The sequence below is a fragment of the Macaca mulatta genome, chromosome 10 (genome assembly GCF_049350105.2).
Source record: "Macaca mulatta isolate MMU2019108-1 chromosome 10, T2T-MMU8v2.0, whole genome shotgun sequence".
Classification (NCBI taxonomy): domain Eukaryota; kingdom Metazoa; phylum Chordata; class Mammalia; order Primates; family Cercopithecidae; genus Macaca; species Macaca mulatta.
Window position 1 is genome coordinate 92,650,842 of NC_133415.1, and position 21,304 is coordinate 92,672,145.

Genomic DNA, 21,304 nt, shown 5'->3' on the forward strand with positions numbered 1-21,304 from the left:
TCTTTATATTTTCTTTTTTTTTGTAGGTAACATTTAGTTAGGTTTTGTTATTTTATCAAATCTGACAATCTCAACCTTTTAATTTGAGTGTTTAGGTCATTTACATTTAATATATTTATTAATATAGTTCAGTTTAAATCTATTATCTTTCTCTTTGGTTTCTGTCTGTCTAATGTATTCTCTTGTTTTTTCTTCTACCCTCTGTTTAATTAATTGAGTACTTTCTGTTATTCCATTTTATATTCTTTAGCTCTTATCTATAATTACATTTTAGTGGTTGCTTTAAAGTTTATAGTTTACAGTATATATTCTTAACTTACCACAGTTTACCTTCAAGTGATATTATATACTTTCATGCATTATAAGAACCTTAAAATAGTATACTTGTTTCATTTCTCTGGGCTTTTTTTTTTTTTTTTTTTTTTGATGGAGTTTCACTCTCTTTCTAGGGCTGGAACACAGTGGCACAATGTCAGCTCACTGCAACCTCCGCCTCCCAGGTTCAAGCAATTCTCCTGCCTCAGCCTCCTGAGTAGCTGGGATTACAGGTGCCTGCCACTAGGCCCAGCTTTTTTTTTGTATTTTTAGTAGAGATGGGGTTTCACCATATTGGTCAGGCTGATCTCGAACTCCTGACCTCGTGATTGGCCCGCCTCGGCCTCCCAAAGTGCTGGGAATACAGGAATGAGCCACTGACCCTTCTCTGAGCTTTTTTGTTATTGTGTCTAATACCTTTTAGTTTTATATGTGTTATAAAGCATGCATCACATATTTATTATTTTGTTTAAACAGCCAATTACATCTTGAAGGATTTAAACAATAAGAACAAAATCTTACATATTTGTCCACAGACTTAATATTTCTTGCGCTATTTCTTTCTTTCTTTAAATCATGTATATTTGGCAAAATAATAGTCTTTTACCTCCATGATGTCAATGTCATAATTTCCAGACCCTTTGATTATGTTAACATATATAACAAAAGAGATTTTGCAGATGCGATCAAAGTTAAGAACCTTGTAATGGGAGCTTATCCTGGGTTATTCAGAAGGCCCTCACCTAATCACCTAATTCTCTAAAAGGAAAGAACCTTTCCTGGCTGAAGTCAGAGGCTGAGGTCAGAGGAAGATGTGACTATAGAAAAATGATCATAGGATTGCAATATTGCTGGTCTTGAAGACGGAGGAAGGATGTGGGTTACATCTAGAAACTGGAAAAGGTAAGGAAACAGATTATCCTCCAGTACCTTCAAAAAGAAACACAACCTTGCCAATATCTTGATTTTTAGCCTAATGCTCTCTGTGTCAGACTTATGATCTATAGAACTAGAAGATAACAATTTTTTTTTAAGCCACCAAGTTTGTGGTAACTTGCTATAGTAGCAATAGAAAACTAATACATGATGTATCATCAGTGAGAATACCATCACCCACAAGAGGGTGAAATTGGTACTTGGATGCCAGCATACTTTTTTATGTGTAAATATTACTTTTTCTGTGTAAAACACAAATATGCAGGCAGTGCATAAACAGATATACAGTGTATCTGTGGCATTAAAACTTTATGAGTTGGTAATCAGGAAAAAAAGTCTAAAAAGACTCCTTTGGGGATGATAATAAGAAACACTTGAGAAACACTGGCTCAGATGCATATTTTCATCTGCATTATTTTCCTTCAGCCTAAAATATTTCCTTTATTGTGTCTTGTGGTGTAATTTTACCATCTGTAGGTGATAAATTATTTCAGTGTTTATATGTCTGAAAAAATCTTTAGTTTGCTTTCATATTTGGAAAAAAGTTATTGCTGGGTATAGAATTCTACATTGACAGTTTTTACCCCTTTTATTACTTTAAAAGTTTGTTGCACGGTCTTTTGTTTTTCTTGTTTCTGACATAAAGTTTACTGTTATCCCTAAACTTGCTCTTCTATGTTTAACATGTCCTTTTCCTTTGTCTATTTTGAAAGTTTGTACTCATCACTTGTTTTGAGAAATTTGGTTATGCTGTGCTTAGGGGTAGTTTCTTTGTTTGGTGTTTATAGGGCTTTTCAAGTCTGCACATTTATAGTTTTAATCCAACTTGGAAACTTTTGGGCAACTGTTTCCTCAATTTTTGTTCTCCTCTTTTGGATATTCCAATTTAGTGTATATTAGGTCACTTAAAATCGTCTTATAGATCACTAATGCTTTTCTTCATTTCTTTTTTACTTTTTAAAGGTATTTGATTTTGCATCATTTCTATTACCAAGTCTTCAAGTTTACTAATGTTTCTTCCAGTTATATCTAAGCTACATACATTATAGATTTTTCTCTCAAACATTTTAGATTTTATCAATAATATTTTGGTTTATATTTATATTTATCCTGTCTCTACTTAATTTTTTTTTTTTTTTTTGAAACAGAGTCTCACTCTGTCTCCCAGGCTGCAATGCAGTGGCCCCATCTCAGCTCGCTGCAAGCTCCACCTCGTGGTTCACGCCATTCTCCCGCCTCAGCCTCCTGAGTAGCTGGTACTACAGGCGCCTGCCACCACTCCTGGCTAATTTTGTTTTTGCATTTTTAGTAGAGGCGGGGTTTTACCATGTTAGCCAGGATGGTCTCGATCTTCTGACCTCATGATCCGCCCACCTTGGCCTCCCAAAGTGCCAGGATTACAGGCATGAGCCACCACGCCTGGCCGACTTACTTTTCAAACATGAGAAAAGTTATAATGCCCTGTGTCCTTGCTTACTAATTTTAATATCTGTGTTGATTCTGGGAAGTTTTAATTTATTGATTTTTTTCTTATTATTTTAGTTTTTGTTTGCACACCTGGAATTCTTGATTGTGTACCAGATATTGTGAAGTTTGCATTTTTGGATGTTTGATGCTTGCGTGTGTGTGTGTGTATGTTCTTAACCTTGTTCTGAGTAAGATTACTTGAAAACTGTTTGGTTCTTTAGAATTTTGTGTTTTAAGGTTTGTTAGGTGAGACCAGAACATTGTTTATTCTAGGACCACTCTTTCTCTAGTACTGAGGCAAGAACCTATGTTGAGAAAAATAAGAGCATTTCTTTAAATTCATTAAGAAAGGGTGTTGTTATTGATCAGCTGTGTCAATTATGGAAAGCAGATGGGAGAGGTAGAGCATGTACCCATTATCTGCACTCTATATTATGTAAATTCATGTGATAATAAAAAATGATTACCCTGGAATTTTCCCAAGATACTGAGATACTGCAAGTAGGGGGGCATCATAGAAGATGACTGAGATTATTACTCACATTTTAAAATGAGTAAGGTTCAAAGAGGCTAAATGACTTTTTAAATTCAATAAGACTTCAATGCAAGAACCAGGGTTTGAATTCCATTTAACCCCATTTTTAAATAGTCAATTGAATTGGAGAGATGGCAGCAAAATGACAGACAATGAAAGTGATATTGGGGCTTGACAAGTGTATTTCACTGTCCCTCAACTACATTATGTAGATTGCTGTGTCATCTACCCATTCTAGGTGAGGACCACACATGGAAAAGGGAGGCTGAGAATATAAGACATCAGCAGAGCTGTGGATCTGATGACTGTGTTGGAACTAAAGGAAGATAGATGATTTGAGAAGTAAAGGAGATGACTGGGCACTGCTGGGAATGTTTTGAAGGCACATCTGGGCTAAACAGGGAGTATCATGAGTGATTAGCAGTATTTGCTTTGAGCTTGGTCAAATGAAGGTAAGGGAGTATAAATGAAGGCCGTTATGTTAACAATCTAGGTTTCTTTCCAAAATATCATGACAAAGACCTCAGTGGATAAAATTGTGCTGGTTATATGACATTTTTGTTTGTTTATTTGTAGTTAGTTTGAAATTTTCTAGGTGAAACCATTTCCCCCTTATTCCGAATGTTTTCCAAGGGACTACTGATGTTAGTCTTCCACTCCCTTGCAGCAGGATGGACAGATAACCACAGAACCCATCAAAATTCTTCTCTGGAAATGATATATATATAGAGAAAGACACATAGAAATATTTATATAGAGATATACACATATTTTCTATATATAATACATATATTTTTATAGATTAAAAGATTTTATATATTGAAATATATACTTTTCTCTATATATATTTATAAATACATAAATTATATTTATATAAGATAATATAATATAAATATGTAATAAATAGAGAAATATATATGCAGAATATACAGAAAATACATATTTTCTATTTTCTATATATATTCTTTACATATAAATATATATAGAAAATAAATATTTCTCTATATATTTCTACATGTATTCTATATATATTCTATATATTATATAGAAAAATATATATTATATATTAAAATATGTAATATATATTTAAATACTTTGTTTATACATGTATAAAATACTTTTATATATAACAAAGTATTTCTATAAAAGTAAATATTTTTTATATATTTCTATATATTCTCTCTATATTTCTATGTCTAATATAGAAAATATATCTATTATTAAAAATGCGTAATATATATTTTTATAGAAATACTTTGTTTTGGTTTGCTGAACTATAAAAATATGTCAGGGGCTAACAGTGAGCATCTCCTCTAGTTTCGTGGTGGAGAAGATGATGATGGTAGAGAGTCTGGACTAAACCACACTTGAAATATAAAAAATATACTTGAGAATCTCAATTGAGCCATTCCTGAAACTAACGTGAACTTCCTTGTTATATAGGCCAAACAATTCCATTATGTTCTTAAACCAGTATCTTAGTTTGGTTTCCCCAGAAGCAGACCTTGAGACAAGGATTCAAGTGCAAGTTCTTTATCTTAGAGCTAATACTAGGAAATAACAGTATGAAGAAGAGAAGCAAGACAAGGAAAGGAAGAGAGTCACTAAAAACCTTCTTATCCAGGAAGTAACCACAATACATAATTGGAGCGCAATCTCTTTGGGAAACCTTAGGAGCCAGTATAAAAATGTGTCTGCAAATTATCCCACTTGTGGAGAGGCAGGGTGGGGGTATCTATGTACTATGCCCTTTAGTCGGTTATTGAGTTGTAATCCCAGGAGATATCCATTCCTGGAAGTTGTGGCTGCCTCGTGGGTGGGTGGCAGCATGGGTTCATAGAGCCAGAGGAAGCCCTCAGGCAATGAAATGCAGGGCTGGCCAATTTAAGTTGGACTAGTGTGGACTGAGGTGAGGGTGAAGAGACTTGAGTGTCACAAAGGAGAGGTCTGTCACAGCTTTACTGAGTCGAATTTCCATCACCTGCCGCAGAGTGCTGGGAAAATTCAGTGCCCCTCATGTGCTCTCAGACCTGGTCCATGCCACCATCCAGCTTTGTAGAGAAGGCAGCACTGTTTCCCTTTCTTGAAGGATCACCCTGCCCGCTAGGTGGCATGTGTGTGCACCCCAAGCTCTAGACAATGAGAATGGAACTCAGTCGCCTCTCTGCAGAGAATCCTTATGAAGATCAGATGAGGCTTTCATTGCAGGAGGCCTTATACTATTTACCCACTGACAACTTCTTTCTCATGAAAGTTTGTTTTCGGGGTTGTGCCCTGCCTAATGTGATCTGTTTATTTTTCTTGAGTAAGAACCAGCTTTGGCTTTTAGGGTTTGGCCTCAGTTGTATTTCCCATTAGTCATTTTCCCTGCAATAAATGTTGTTGGCTGTAAAGTTGGAGTCCTTTTAGCACAATTGGGAGGGGCTTGAGGCTCCCAGACAAATATTGGTCTTTTTCTAGAGGAAGCAAAAAGAATAGCATGAGGTAAAGGAGAGTGTCTGAAGTTAGTAACTATAGTTTTGATATGCTTAGATTTTACCTCCACCTCTTATTCTTTACCCACCCAAATCTTTGACACTAGAACATGAGAAGGAAAATGAGGCAGGCAGGTAGGAAGTGATGGTCATACAAAATTAGGCTGGAGTGATGGGCAGGAACCATCTCCATTAGTTCTAAGATCAACCCAAGGAAGGTCATGTCCTCAAGGAAGGATGGATCATTCCCACATTCAAACTGTAAACACCACCGTCTCACTTTTTATAACGGCTTTCTTATGAGCTCCTGAAGTTGAGTATTAGCTGGCAGATGTGATTGTGGACCACATTCCCTCTCCTCTCTTGCCCCAGACCCTGCCAACACCACAACCTTCATCAGATCACACCCAATCAGAGAACACTTAGTGTAGATACTAAGAGTTGGGAGTGCATTGTTCAAAAGCTCTGATCTTTGGCAAAGTTCACTCATTAAGTCTGTTTTTTAAGCATCTGATCCATTCCAGGGACCATTTTAGATACCTGCAATAAAGTGATGAACAAGAAAGACAGTCTCAGTCTCCTTATGAAACTTCTATTCTGATTAGATAGGCAGAAGACAAATAAGAAAGACATTAATTCAATAGTTATGTAACATTTCTGTGCCTTAGTTTCCACAAACATATGTGAAATGGAGTCAGTAAAAACATACATCTTGTGTTGTAAGAGTCAGATGACCTAAGACAGAATCAATGGAAGAGACCCCAGCTTACTGATCATTGCTCCCTATGTATGTATTCTTTGGTAGAGGCTGAATTCTAAAGGTTCTGGCCAGCAAAGCCCTAAATCCCAACATGCTTGAATCAAATGAATTCTGCAAGGGGCTGGCACAGAATAGGGAATGCTTCTTGTGCTCTGGATACAAACCCTAAGCCAGGTGTACCTGGACATCATTTTCTAGGATGCACAAAGAGTCTTCATTCATTTATGCCTTGCACATGTCAGAAGGCAAGAGAGGCTCTGGGCCTCAGCCTTGCCATTCAGACCCAGCTCCTTACTGGTACAACCCTTCCATATTCCTTACTCGGAGGGCCTGGGAGCATGGTCTGCAATGCCCCGTGGTGTCTGGATGTGCCTCCAGGTTCAGACATTAGTATCCCTGCTTTTTCTGGTTTTCATTTCCTTTTCTTGTGTGCTAGGCTTTTGAAATACATATTGCAGCCACTTGTTGCCCTGTTTTCTAAGCTGCCTTGAACTGCTGCCAGAGGCTGTTGCCAGAGGAGCTAATGACTAAGTCACTCTCCTTTTGGCCTCTGGCAGGACTGGAAATCCACTTGGGGATGGGGTAGCAAAGGCCCAGCCATCCTGAACCAATCAGGAAACCACAATAAAAGTGCCGACCAGGGAGTCAGTCACTCACCCTCAAAGCTCAGCGCTGAGCTCAGCATCGAGGTGTCCACCAGGCTGGGGATGCTCTAGTTTGCTTCTGCAGAACCACATCAGAAGCAGAGACTCAGGCACAAAGGCAAGACCTTCAGAGAAGCCTTGGGGGGTATCCTAGGGTCAACAGGAAAGAGAAACTCACTGTGTTTCTGAGCCAGGAAAGACAGAGAACAGCTAAGCAACACCAGGCTGTGAGCCAAAGATGGCAAACCCAGGTGGAGTAGATTATGAATAGTAATAATAAATAATAGTTAACAGCTATTTTGAACTTACTTCATGTAAGGCCTTATCCAAACACTTTTAAAGTCCTACCTCATTCAGTTCTTCCAATAACCCTATCAGGTAGGCTCTATTATTTTTCTCACTTTCAGAATAGGAAACTGAGTCACAGACAGATTCAGTTTGCAGTGGCCCAATGTTGTCCCAGTGATCCTCTCTTACAGGACAATTGCAATCCTCCTGGTCAGTAATCCTGATTTCAAAATGCATTTCCCAGGTGGTTTATTTGTTCAGGTATATCCAGCACTTGTACTGAGAGCTCAGGATAGAGAAGATAAGATAAGACAGTCCTGGTCTTTGTCTGGCTGATTCTGATGGCCACAGCATCTCCAGCCACCCATTTTGACCGGTTCTTGTTTTCACCTTTGCTTTCCATTATTTTTGGGGATTTATATTAAACTATTAGGTTGGTGCAAAAGTCATTGTGGTTTTTGTCCTTAATTTCAATGGCAAAAACCACAATGACTTTTGTACCAACCTAATAGTTTCTATTTTCTGGCCATCTCCTACACCTTCATTTCTCTTGGATTTGCTGTCACCTAGGATGTGCCTTTCCCCTATCTACGAGTTTTGCTCTTTTGAGTTCTGCCTGTCCTTCGAGTATTACCTACAGTATCCAATGTTGCTGCCTTCATTAAACTTTTCATAAGAACCCCAACCTCAGGTCTTCTCTCTCCTCTGAACTGAGGGGATGAACACTTGGCAGCAAGTTTAGGGATTTTTACCTCATACTTCCTTGCATTGTCCATTTCCTTTATAACTGAAGAGAAGTGGCTGTATCTCATCGCTCTTTCAGTTTCTTCCATATGCTATTATGGAGTAGTTAAAAATAGCTTATGGATTAAGGAAGTAATTTAACAAAAAGGATATGATGGACAGGTTCTAAGGGGGCACAGTGATCCCCATCTCCTGGTATTCATGTCATTGTGTAGCCTTCTCCCCTTGAGTGTGGGCAGAACCTGTGACTTTCCTCTAGCCAGTACAGTACAGCAACACTCATGGGCTGCCACGTCCATGGTTAGGTTATGTAAGGTTGTGAATTTCATCTTGTTAGTAGACTCTCACTGGTTTTGAAGAAGCAGGCATCCATGTTGGGAAGGCCTACATGGCAAGAAGTGAAGGCAGCCTACAGCCAACGAGAAACTAAGGCTGTCAGCCCCACAGCCATTAAAGAACTGAGTTTTGCCATCAACTCCATGAGGCTAGAAGCAAATCCTTCACAGTGTAGCCGTCAGATGAGAACTCAACCCTGGTTGACGGTTTCATTATACTTTCAGACACCCTGAGCCAGACAGCCCATCTAAACTGTGCCCTCATGGCTTACCCACATAAATTGCAAGGTGATAAATGCATGTTGTGTTAATCCATTATATTTGTGGTAATTTGGTACACAGTGATGGATAATACAGGAAGGTTCAGCAGACAAAGCCTTTTTGGAAGAATTCAAATGGATTGAAAAGTGTAACTAAGGAAAGCAAGAGAGTAAGGTGACATTTGAGGCTGGGACAGTGTGTAAGCAGTGGCTTTGTGGAAGGTTCACAAAAGAGTTCCAGGCAGACCTGGAGCTGTAGACAGGAAGCTAATTGGGGAGGCCTTATAGCAAAAAGAAGAAAAAAAAATACCAAGCCAGAAGAAAGAAAAATGGTGATAATGTAAAGAAATTGTGATAGTGAGAGGAGTGTACCTCCATGAACATTGAGAATGAGATAAGATGGAGATGCTTCATTCATACCAGATGGCCTTTACCTTTGTATAAATGCAGGTTCTCACGTTATCTGCTGAAAGCAAGACAGGAAAAGCGTTTGCTAGTGTAACAATACTATTGATGACAATAAGTCACCATTTTACATCTCACTTAGACCTCACAACCTCCTTATGAGAGGTTTTATTTCCATCCACACTTTATAGATAAAGATTAAAACATTCAGAGAGATTAAGTTACTTGCTGATTGTCATCCAGTTCAGATGTGGCAGAATTTGGAAACAAACTCAGGTCCTAGAGCCATGATGTCATGCTGAAGTTCTGGAACATTTTTCTGCAGATGCTGTGGGGAACATGTGCTCTTTCCCAGTGTTGTTTTACTGCTCTGTGTCAAGAGTGCTTTGGGGACAGTGGTAGAATACATGATGGGTTTAGACTCAGAAGGAGGAAGTGGTAGAAAACACGATGGGTTTAGACTCAGGAAGAGGAAGTGGTAGAAAACAATGAGTCTAGCCTCAGGCAAAGGAAGTCTAGCAGGAGATAGAAACAGGCAGAAGAGAGGCTCTTTTATTGAGAAGATACGAAGTAATCTAGTGTATCAAGGTAAATATTTCAGGAGGTGGAAGACAACCAGTGTGGGAAGGTTGTAGCCACTGGAGCATCTGCACACAGGAAAACATGAGCTTCCCAGAGACTTCAGATCAGAAAGCCTAGCTGAGCTGTGAGAGAAGATGGAAGATGAAGGCCTGCCTCCAATTATAAAGCAGATCATAGAGTAAGATGGTGAATGGAGATATATAGGTAAGGGATACAGGAAACCTGTCCACTTCATTGAAATAAACATTGATATAAACGTTCATAGATTAATTGAATCTTTCACTGTGATTCCAGGACAAGGCAGTGCCATCTTTGAAATAAAAGCCTCCATTTTCTGTTTCTGTCTTTATGAGTCAAGTAGTTGTTATCATGTTTTTAGAAAACAAATGTAGGCTTCAAATTCATAGTTACTCCTGCCTATTCAATTAAAACAACAATCATATGTCAAAATGATCCAATGGCATGATGGTTTAGGATGGACTGAGTTGGCATGAGAGTTTACCAAGGAGGATGCAAGCATTTTCTAACTTTCAGAAAAAGAGTGATTGTGTGCTCACCTTTTTGGCATAATCCTGGGGTATTGAGAACCAGCCCTCATGCGATACTGAGAGAACCGCTAAGAAGGCAGCTATGATGTTTCTTTCGTATTTTTTCTCAATGCCTAGCTCTGTGTTTGATGTCTAGTAGGCAACTTATAAAAGCATATTGACAGAATGAATGAGTGGGGCATGATTTTGTATATTCCTTTGCTCAGTCCCTTTGCAGTCTATTTTAGATAAACACACATTCTAGTGAGTACCAGGAATTAGACAGCACATATGCATTTCAGAGACTGAGGCTATGAGAAGTCCAGACTCCTCTCCCAGCTCTTCTCTCCACTTACAGAGGAATCCAACCTCCTCTCCTTCTCCCCCCACCTCACAGAAGAGGGAGGCCAGCTCTAATGGCCTTGGCCCCAGTTTGCTTGTATAATTAATGTGGGATTTTTCCTCCTCTAGTAAAAAATGACCTTGTCAAACAAGAGACGACAAAATCTCGGTTACTGAGCGATTGTGGACTCCCTGCTGGGATGGCATCCTGGGCCTTGCAAAGAGAAATCTAATAAAATTGGTGTCAGGGGCTCCCTGGGTGCCAGGTCCCCTGCCGCCTGACCCCACGATCCCAATTTATTAGCCAAACCCAAGAAAGCAGACAAACCTCACTGGCTCCAGACAGGAGACTTCCAAGCGGGAGCTAATGTGGGGGCTGGGGCTAGTTTCAGCAAAAATGACAAGGGAAATGACAGGAGGTGCCAGCTGACCAGGGAGGTTGGGAAGCCCTATTCAGAGCATCATGCTGCCTTGACAGGGCCGGTTTCAACTTGGTGGAGGAATGTGTTAGAATGGCCCATTGGAAAGGAAGTGTTTTTTTCTCTCTTTGCAATGTTATTTGCAGGGCCATGGACAGCATGTCTTGCATTAGCCATGTTCATGGGAGTCAGCAGGCGTCAGTAGAGGAATAGCCAAAGAATAATATTTGCATGTGGAGTTTTCATTTTGTAAATTGAGCACTTCTTCAAGTGCAAGAGAGTTTTAAGTGTACAGTCACTATTTACCCTTCCACACAACCAAAACTCCCTGTGATAGGAAACACTGATTTGCATTGTACACTAGCTACACTCCTTATTAACGAAATGATCTTGGGAAAATTTCTTAACTGCTTCACCTATAAAATGAGATAACAGTACTATTCTCATAAGGTGAGGATTCCAATATGAGAAAAACAGAATAAACCCACAAAATGATAGCACATCACTATACCAGCAAAAATCAGCTAGAAAAAAAAAGTCTATTTCAAATAGCAACGAGAACTCTAAAATGTCTAGGAATTGTTTTAAAAAATAATATATAAAGCCTATGGGGGAAAGTGTCAAAACTCAAATAAAGGATATAAAAAACCATCTGATAATTTTAAAGATATTCCATGCTTATGAATGGGATGTCTTAATAGTTAAAGCTACCAATTATCTTCAAAGTAAACTATGAGCTTAATGCAGTGACAACCCAAATTTCAGACAGATTTAAAAACATCCAGAGACTAGAAAAATGCACACAAATGTATATGATATAAAAATATAAAAGCCCATAAATAGGTCAATTTTGGAAAAGAAGAACAAAAAAGGCCGGGCGCGGTGGCTCAAGCCTGTAATCCCAGCACTTTGGGAGGCCAAGACGGGTGGATCACGAGGTCAGGAGATCGAGACCATCCTGGCTAACATGGTGCATGGTGAAACCCCGTCTCTACTAAAAAATACAAAAAACTAGCCGGGCGAGGTGGCGGGCGCCTGTAGTCCCAGCTACTCGGGAGGCTGAGGCAGGAGAATGGCGTAAACCCGGGAGGCGGAGCTTGCAGTGAGCTAAGATCTGGCCACTGCACCCCAGCCTGGGCAACAGAGCGAGACTCCGTCTCAAACAAAACAAAACAAAACAAAACAAAAAACAAAAAATAGCAATATACTGCACTAAATGTTAAGATATATTACAAAGTAATAGAAGTGAAAACAGTATGGCAGTGGCCCCCAAAATGAATAAACACATCAGTGGAACAGAAAAGAACGTTCTCAGGGAGTTATATGCCTACCTGAGCAGGTGATATATATATATATATATATATATATATATATATATATATATATATATAGACAACAAAAATAAGTGGATAACATTTTATCTGTAAGTTTTAACTGATGGTGCTGAGAAATTTGACTTACCACATGGATGACAATGGAAATCCTTTTACTACAAATAAAAGGATATCTAGATGGATTAAAGTCCAAAGTGTAAAAAGTGAAACTTGAAGGTTAAACAAAGAAAATGTTATTATGACTAGGAGTGTAGAAGGATTTCTTAAACAGGTCTCAAATATCACACATCATATGTTGTCAAAATTAAGATTCCCTGATCATAAATACCATGGACATGGTTAATGAACAGCTGACAGATTGGCAGAAATTACTTGCAAGTTATTTGCAAATTTAAAAATTAGCAAAGGACGAATATTTAGAATGTATAAGAAACACCCAAGTCATAGAAATAGAATAAAGGGAAAATGTATGAATAGGCAATACACAGAAGAGGTAGTCCCAATGACCAATAAATATATAAAAAGATACTGAAACTCATTAGTAAACAGAAATATGAGTGGAAAAATGCAATATTACTTTATGCCATCAAATTGGCAAAAGCTAAAATAGTTGGATAATGTTAGGAGGGATATGGGCAAACAAAAACCTTTTATTTTTATTACCTGTTGCTAAGAGAATAGGCTGATGCAACCAGAAATACTTAATCTAATGATGTTTGGGCACATCTTATGATACTGCAATCTCACTCTTGTTTATACAGTATTATTTGAGAGAACATCTAGCCCCAAGTTCATGAGGGAACACATAGAGGATGTTCATCGCCATGGTGTTTGAACTAGGGATTGTCATATATGACCAATGGGCCAAATCTGTCCACAGGCATGTATTTGTGCACTGTCTATGGCTGCTTTTATGGTATAACAGCAGCGAAATCCTTAAAACCAAGACTTTAGAGCCCCCAAAGCCAAATATATTTACTATCTCACTCTTTATAAAAAATGTTCGCTGACACCTGGTTTAAAGTATCAGGGAACATTAGACAACTTAGATGTTCCATTGCAAGGGAAAAGCTAAGAAACTATAATGGACACACACTATGGAATATTATGTTACTGTTATAAGACATTAACTACGTGAGACGTATACTCACAATTGCAGGAATATCCAAATGTAAGAAAGAAAGAAACAGAACAAGTATACATGAATATACTTTTATTGAATTAAAAATACCTACATAACAACAACACTATACAATCTGCAAAAATATACAAAATATTAAGATATAGTATCAAAGACATTATGGTTGCTAAAACGAGGAGGGGGGACACATGAATAAAACACATCATGAGAGAGTGTTTGTACGAGTCTCATAATAGAAGTATGCTATGAAATCAGAAGTGTGATTCACTCATGCCTCTATGCCTGAGATTCAAGAAATAAATGTGGAAAGTGCTGAGTACAATGCTCAGTACACTGTGAATTTTCAAAAAGCATTCATTACCATCATCATCATCATTATCATCATCATTATCACCTTATTAAGCTTTTGAAAGTGAAATCCTAACCATGGAGCTAAAATCAAGAAAGAAGAACGTGCTTAAGACAATCTTGTTACATCAGTGAGCCTAGGATAATCGATCGACTGTCACCCCCTTTAGAAAAACTCTTTAGGGGTCAAAAGAGTTTTATGACCCCTTTTATGACTAAAATCTATGAATTGATGGAGAGGGTCAATTGTTTCCTGTCACAGTCACCATTCATACTTGCCAATATTTCTGGTTCTTTGCCTTCCAGATTGGCTCTTTGTCCTGGTCTTCCTTTTAGTTGGCTGGAGACTTGTGACTAGTTCTGGCTGAGGAGCTGTTAGTGTAAGTTCTGTGTGACCCTTGTGGACCACGGTATCAGTTGCTCTTTCTAGACCCTCCAGAATGCTCTATCCTGCTGGCACTGTGGCTAACTGTGTCTGCAGTGGTGGTGTCTCTTTAGTCCCTAGAGGACCACAATGACCAGAGCTAATGCAGTCCAACAATGGATGTGTTGATTGAAACCACTGAGATTTGGGGGATTTGTTGTTACCCAGCATGGCCTAGCCTATACCCTGACTGATACACCTTCCAAATTTTCAAAGACCTGGAAACTTAAAATTGGAAAGACCCTCAAATGCCATGCAATCAAAACCCCAACATGGGCAGAGGGAGTGAATGTTTAGAAAGAGAGGCTCAGCCCTAGTAATAAACAGCCCACATCTTCCTCAAAAGCTCCTGCCCTTTTTCACCCACCTCTTGTCATTATTGAGATTCTTCAAATTTCACCTCCTGGCCACTTTCACTCATCTGTATTAGTTCTGCCTTTATCCCTCTTTCACACAAAAATTCTTCAGATAGGGGAGTATGGTAGTCAGAAGAATGGTCCCCCAAAAGATGTCCATATCTTAATTCTTGGAGCCTATGGATTTGTTACCTCACATGGCGAAAGGGACTTTGCAGATGTGATTACACTATGGGTCTTGAGATAGAAGATTATCCTGCATTGTTTGAGCAGGCTAAATGTAATTACAAGGGTTTCTGTAAGAGGGATGCAGGAGGGTTTGAGTGAGAATAGGAGATGAGGCAGTGGAAACAGAGGTCGTAGATGTCCCTGCTGGAAGAAACCTTGAGCCAAGGAACCCAGGCTTTCTCTAGAAGCTGAAAAGAATAGGAACAGATTCTCTGTACCCTGTCTCTACCAGCACGGATTTTAGCCCTGGAAGACCCACTTCATACTTCTCCACAAACTGTAGGATATACATTTGTGTTGTTTTAAACCACTACACTTGTGGTAATTCGTTACAAGAGAAAAAGAAAATTAATACAGTGAGATTACCATGTTTCTTTGAATTTTTAGTTTCCAGAAGAGTTGCTTTTTGCTACACCTGGTTTCTTTTTTAGTCTGGTCCTCTGATATTTTTAAAACTGGTTTCATCAATCCAGTTTATAAATAAATGGGATTTCTAGAACTTTGTTTTTATTCTGGTTGTGACTTAAGAAAGGAAATTGTAGCAAAATTAGCACTGCCTAGAACAGTCACAAAGCAACACGGACTCTCTAAGCAGTTCATTGAACTTAGTACCTACCCAGACTCTAAATAAATATTTTTCATAGTTGATATTGCTGCCATTTAGACAGATCTCCCCAATTCCATAGTCCATAGTTGTTCAGTTGATTTAGGGGGATTTAAGTGTGGATTTTATTGATTCCTTCAGATTACCAACTAAGAGTTAGTTAATTCGTGAGTCATGTATTTGGTCAAAACTAACAGCATTAACAGTCTGTGTTGGAGCTATTAATGAGAATTCAAGAGTTTGACAAAACTGTCAGATTTGAGAAACAGAAGAACCTGCCTTTTTAGGGCAAAACTATATTAATACCAATTTTTAATAGATTTGTATATTCCAGGGTCCTTATTGAATAAAGTACCTATTGCCTTATCCAAATCTCAAAACAGTCATATGAAGAAAGGAGTATTATTATAGCTATTTTTAAAACGATAAAATGGCATTAAGGGTTGGTTAAGCAACTCACCCAATTTTCACAGCTAGCAAATGAGGGAGCTGGGCTGAAATCAGGCAGTCTGACTGTGCAGCTGATGCCTTAAAATCATGCTACAGAATCACTCATAACGTTATCTATATGGTCCTTACTGGCCTGTGGCTTGGATTTATCTTATTGCAGGTCCAGAGACTGCCTGGAGTATGTGGACACTGTCCTTGGAAATGAAATGACTTGTCAGCTCATTTTTGATGGATCACATTTCTTAGAATAAGCACAAAATATTTTCCATTTGCTAAGTGATTTTATCATGCCTCTCTGGGCTGGACTTTGGAGGGGAGAGAGGAAACAGGTTTCATGGTTAAAGCCTGAGACATACCTCTCAGGCAGTCATGGGTGAGGGGTTAGTAATGGGTGACTTCGGCCCCTCTTCATGCTCACCTGGCACAGGAAGGTCTGGGTGGTTTGGCTCCAGCTCTTGAAAACAAGCTCCTTGTTTGCCCTCCTGAGTTGATGGTCTGGTGGAGAATTTGTCTGAAGGAATTTGTTCCAGGAAAGGTCCAGCTGCATTTGACAGGAAAGGGAGAAAAGAGAGAACAAGGCATAAATCTCTGGCCTTCTGCCTCTTGCTTGGGAATCTGTTCTTTCTAGCCTGTAAGTGTGGAAATGAGTAACTGGTGAGTCTCAAAACTTTGAATGAACGTCATACCCCTGGGCAGACATGTGGGCCCCCTGAGGAAAGAAATGTCCCTTTTCATAGAAAACATCTATATCCAATATTAAAAAGCTTACATTAGCCATTGGGCACATGAGAAAAACATTCAGCATCACTAGTCATTAAGGAAATGCAAATCAAAACCACAATGAGATACCTCTTCACACCCATGGGGATGGCTATAATAAAAAAGACAGACAAACAAGTGCTGGTGAGAATGTAGATAAATTAGAACCCTCTTACATGGCTGATGGGAATATAAAATGGTGCAGCTATTTTGGACGAGAGTCTGGCAGTTACATAAAATGTTAAACATGGGTTAACCACATAACTCAGCAATTTCACTCTTAGGCGTGTACCCAAGAGAAGTCAAAGGTCGAGTGTAGCCTCTTGGGATATCTCAGCCATCTTGATAATCAGTGTCCCCAGTTTTCTTTCCCCCTCATTTATTTAATGTTGTATTAGTCCATTTTTAAGCTGCTGAAAAAGACATACCCAAGTCTGGGTAACTTATAAAGAAAAAGAGGTTTGATGGACTCACAGTTCCATGTGGCTGGGGAGGCCTCACAATCATGGCAGAAGGCAAAGGCATGTCTTACATGGCGGCAGACAAGAGAGAAAATGACGCCTAAGCAAAAGGGGAAATCCCTTATAAAACCATCAGATCTCATGAGACTTACTCACTACCAAGAGAACAGTATGAGGGACACAGCCACTGAGATTCAGTTATCTCTCACCAGGTCCCTCTTACAACATGTAGTAATTATGGAAGCTACCATTCAAGATGAGATTTGGGTGAGGACCCAGCCAAACCATACCACATGCCCTATTCACTAATGACAAAAGTTTGTCCAAGATGAACTACCAGCAGCCCACCTCTCAACCCCTTCCGCTCATCCTGCTTCACCTAGTTATTCTGTCTGCCTGGTCCTGGAACAGTTTTGGGTTTGAGATGGATTCAAATTAGAGAGAAGCATTTTGTGGGACATCACAAAGGGAAAATGGGACACTAACTAAAGCCAATATTCCTGTCATTGGCAGCTATCAGAAATGAGGTGTGGGCCTCAAGGCAGAGTCAAAGTCATGGAATTAGAATAGTGGGTGAGAGGTTGGGACCCAGATTTCAGCAAACAATAATGAAGGGCAAAAGGAAAACAAACTTCTCCAACATAAAAGAGAGGAGTCAAGCCCTGTGGGCCTGATCAACAGCTGGTCCTCAGTGAAAAAAAGACGAGTTTTAAAAACAGCAGAATATGAAGCTTCACCTTAGATCCAGGTACTTTATCCTTGGGACTTCCAAAGGTTTTTGGATCCTTGGTAGCCCTTAGGAAAAGCAGCAACTCTCTTTGAAGGGTTTTCTCTGTTGGCAATTATTACCTTAAAGTAGAATGTTTACAGTCAGCCAGAAGCCAGTTCCAAGCAATCCATCAGACATGTCTACATGGGTCTGAACTTTACTCATAAGCAAGGCTAAAAATCTGTCTTATGGGACTGCTGGGTCCCATGTTAACAAACTTAAAAGTCTCAGCGAAGGGATGGCAAGTGTCATGTAATTCTACATCCTGATGTATCTGGCTGATAGAATAATTTCTAGTTTTATTTCTTCAAGCTTTTGTTTTTTCAATCAATCTCTTCTCAAATCCAAAGGTAACTTGTATTCTGCCATTCTTATTTCTCTTTCCTGACTGTATAAATGTATTTCTAAGAGTTCCACACACATTACTTACTTTTGTGTAACAGGTAAATGTTTTAAATGTATTTGTCTGACAGATTTGAACATGCCTCCTCTGTGTTTTCTATTTACCATGTATTTTCTTTGTTCACTCCACACCCCATCCTATTTCCTGTTTTCTTTTCAGATGATCTAGCTTATTTTATGTTTTTGTTTTTGTTTTTCTTTGTCAGTAAGTTATATATTGCTTACTATTTTGGTAGTTATCATTAAAGTTTTTTTATGTGCATAATCATCTGAACAAAGTCTTAAATTAAGCAACCTGTCTCTTTCTTAGCTTCCAAAAAAACCCTTAAAATGCTTTAACTTAGTTTTATCCACTTTCCATTTTCATGCTACAGCTTCTAGTATCTTATTTACCCCATGATCTGCTGTCCACTAAATAAGGTATTGTTATTATTACAATTATTACATTTTAAAGCAATGTTAAAAGATTTGCCATTGCATTTACCAATTTTTTTTAAACATTGTTTCATAATACTTCTTCCTTGTTAGATCAATTTCCCTTTTTTCTGAAGCCAGTCCTGGTGAAAGAAAGAAACCATTTGTGATTTGTGCTAAACATACCCATCATCTTCCATATTTGCTTCAGCAATTCTGCAGAATATGAATTATTATCCCCATTTTATAAATTAGAAAAGAAAGGCACAGAGAGGAAAATGGCATGCTCAAATAAATCACAGCACTGATGTATTTCAGATGCAGCCGATATTTTGATCCAATACATCTTTGAGTGGCCAAGGAAGCAACATGCTTAGAGTTAAATAGAAATATAATGGGTTCATCAAGAAACAATTGGGGGATTGCAGAGTACTTGTAGACAGGCCAAAGTGCTTAAACTCAAGTGATTTGTGAAAAGAAAAATCCATTATTCTGAAAAAATTGCTTTAACAGAGAATTTTCAAAGTATAAGAGTTGTTAGATTCAGTTCAGAATTAATCTGGAGCAAGAAAAAGGGAAGCAGTGGTGAGGGAAGGTAATGGTATCACAATGACTAACTTGACTTTATTTTCCCAAAATATCTAAATCTTACAGTTTAAGAGGAAATGCTTTGGAGAGAAATAATCTTTAAAATTTGTCCACTGCATTGGTTTTTAAATTTTCTGAAACATATCTGAATTAAAGACTGGATGAGACATATTAAATCAAAATTCACTCAGGGCTGATATATGATGACTGGTGATGTTTCTAAGGAAAACGTTATGAAATTAGCTAAGGACAGGAAAGAGACTTTAATAATTCATTATCAGTCATTACCTTTGGTGGTGTTTGTTATTGTTTGTAACTTGAAGACCTATAGGGATAATAATAATAACAATAGTAATAATAATTAAAATTTTAAAAAATAATTCAATACTAAGCAGATCACAGACAAACAACACTGATTATTAGACAGGCAGAACACAAGATAATTCACTCAGTCTGTTGATGGATTCCACACTTCTCACAAGCATAAGATTCATTTTCACGATTAAAGCTAGATCATTAAAACTGCAGCCTGTTGGCAGTAACACTTTTGCAGCTCAAATTCTCTTTAAAACAAAACTTGTAGTCATTAGGATGGTGACAATGTGCTGCAAACACCCACTTCGGCCTTCCCTGGGCATTCTGTTCTTCCTAGCTTGCACGTCAACACGCTGACAGCCTTATTTTGTAGGCAACTTTAGTAGATTGTCAACTCTGGCTACCACCTATCCTCAGGTAGGATGGAGCAGAAATTTTATTCCCTTAAAAAAAAAAAAACTATGTCTTGCCTAATTCAAGGGACTGTTGTGTTGAGGATTCAGGGTGCAGGCACCTGCTGCCCACAGGCTTTTGGGTGGTGTGAGAACACCAGAATCAGGTTACCATCACTGAGTTGCCAAACCACATTCTGATTCTAATGCTGGCCAGCTGTGTGCCCTTGGGTCTATGACTCAATCTTTCTGTGTCTTGGTTTCTTCATCTCTAAAATGAAACTGTGATACCCAACCCGTAGGACTGTTAAGAAGGTTCAGTGAATACAAGTGAAGCGCTTCCTGATGATATCTCAAGCACCTTACCCTATTAGTGCACGTGAATCTTCCTCATTATTGGAAATGATTGAAGACCAGTTTTATCTTAGAATTCTGAGTTTTCACATGAAAACTTTTTTAATTTTCTGTAGTTTAGTTACCTCTATACAGTGGTCAACAAGAAAGTTGCATATGGAATCAAGTTCACAAAAATACACTTCATGAATTGAATATTTTTTATGAGCTTTGCCAAGGGCAGACAATTAAGCTCTGTTTGTTGCTCGATTTCTTGGTGCTCATGCATCTGCTCCTTCAAAACAGATTAGTGCTTTGATCTGATGGTCCAGTGTGGACAACAATGCTGGGCTTATGAATGGCCTCTGTACACAAAACCCCCAAAATGCAAGCCCAAGTAGGCCAAAATTTCAGGCTGCACATGTTCAAAGTTTTGCTAAAACTCAGTGTGGCAGACCTGCAACTTCTACTCCGTAAACCCCAAAGGCCATATAGCAGTAACTGAATGTTCCAGAATTTCCATGATGTGTTTATGTTCAAAAATTCAGTCTTAAAATTTCTTTTTCACTTGAACTTGACAGCCCCTGACCTTGTATTTTGGAGTTGAAAAATGTGAACCAATACACGTAATAGCTAATTCCTAGTGGGGATTCTAGAGAAAGAAGAGAATGTACTAGATTGAATATTTGTTATCTTTGTAAACAGATAAACAATAGCAACACAAATATCTATAATGCTGACGACTTCATGAACAGGAAAAACAGAGGAAGAAGGGAAAAGGGATTAAGTCTTCTAGCAATGGACTATCCAGTATTGTAATCACTAGTCATATGTGGCTAGCAAGCACTTGAAATGTCTCTAGTCTGAATTGAAATCTGCTGTAAGTGTAAAACACACACCAGATTTCAAAGAAGGAGTTTGAGAAAAATAATAGAAAATGTGTCATTGATAAT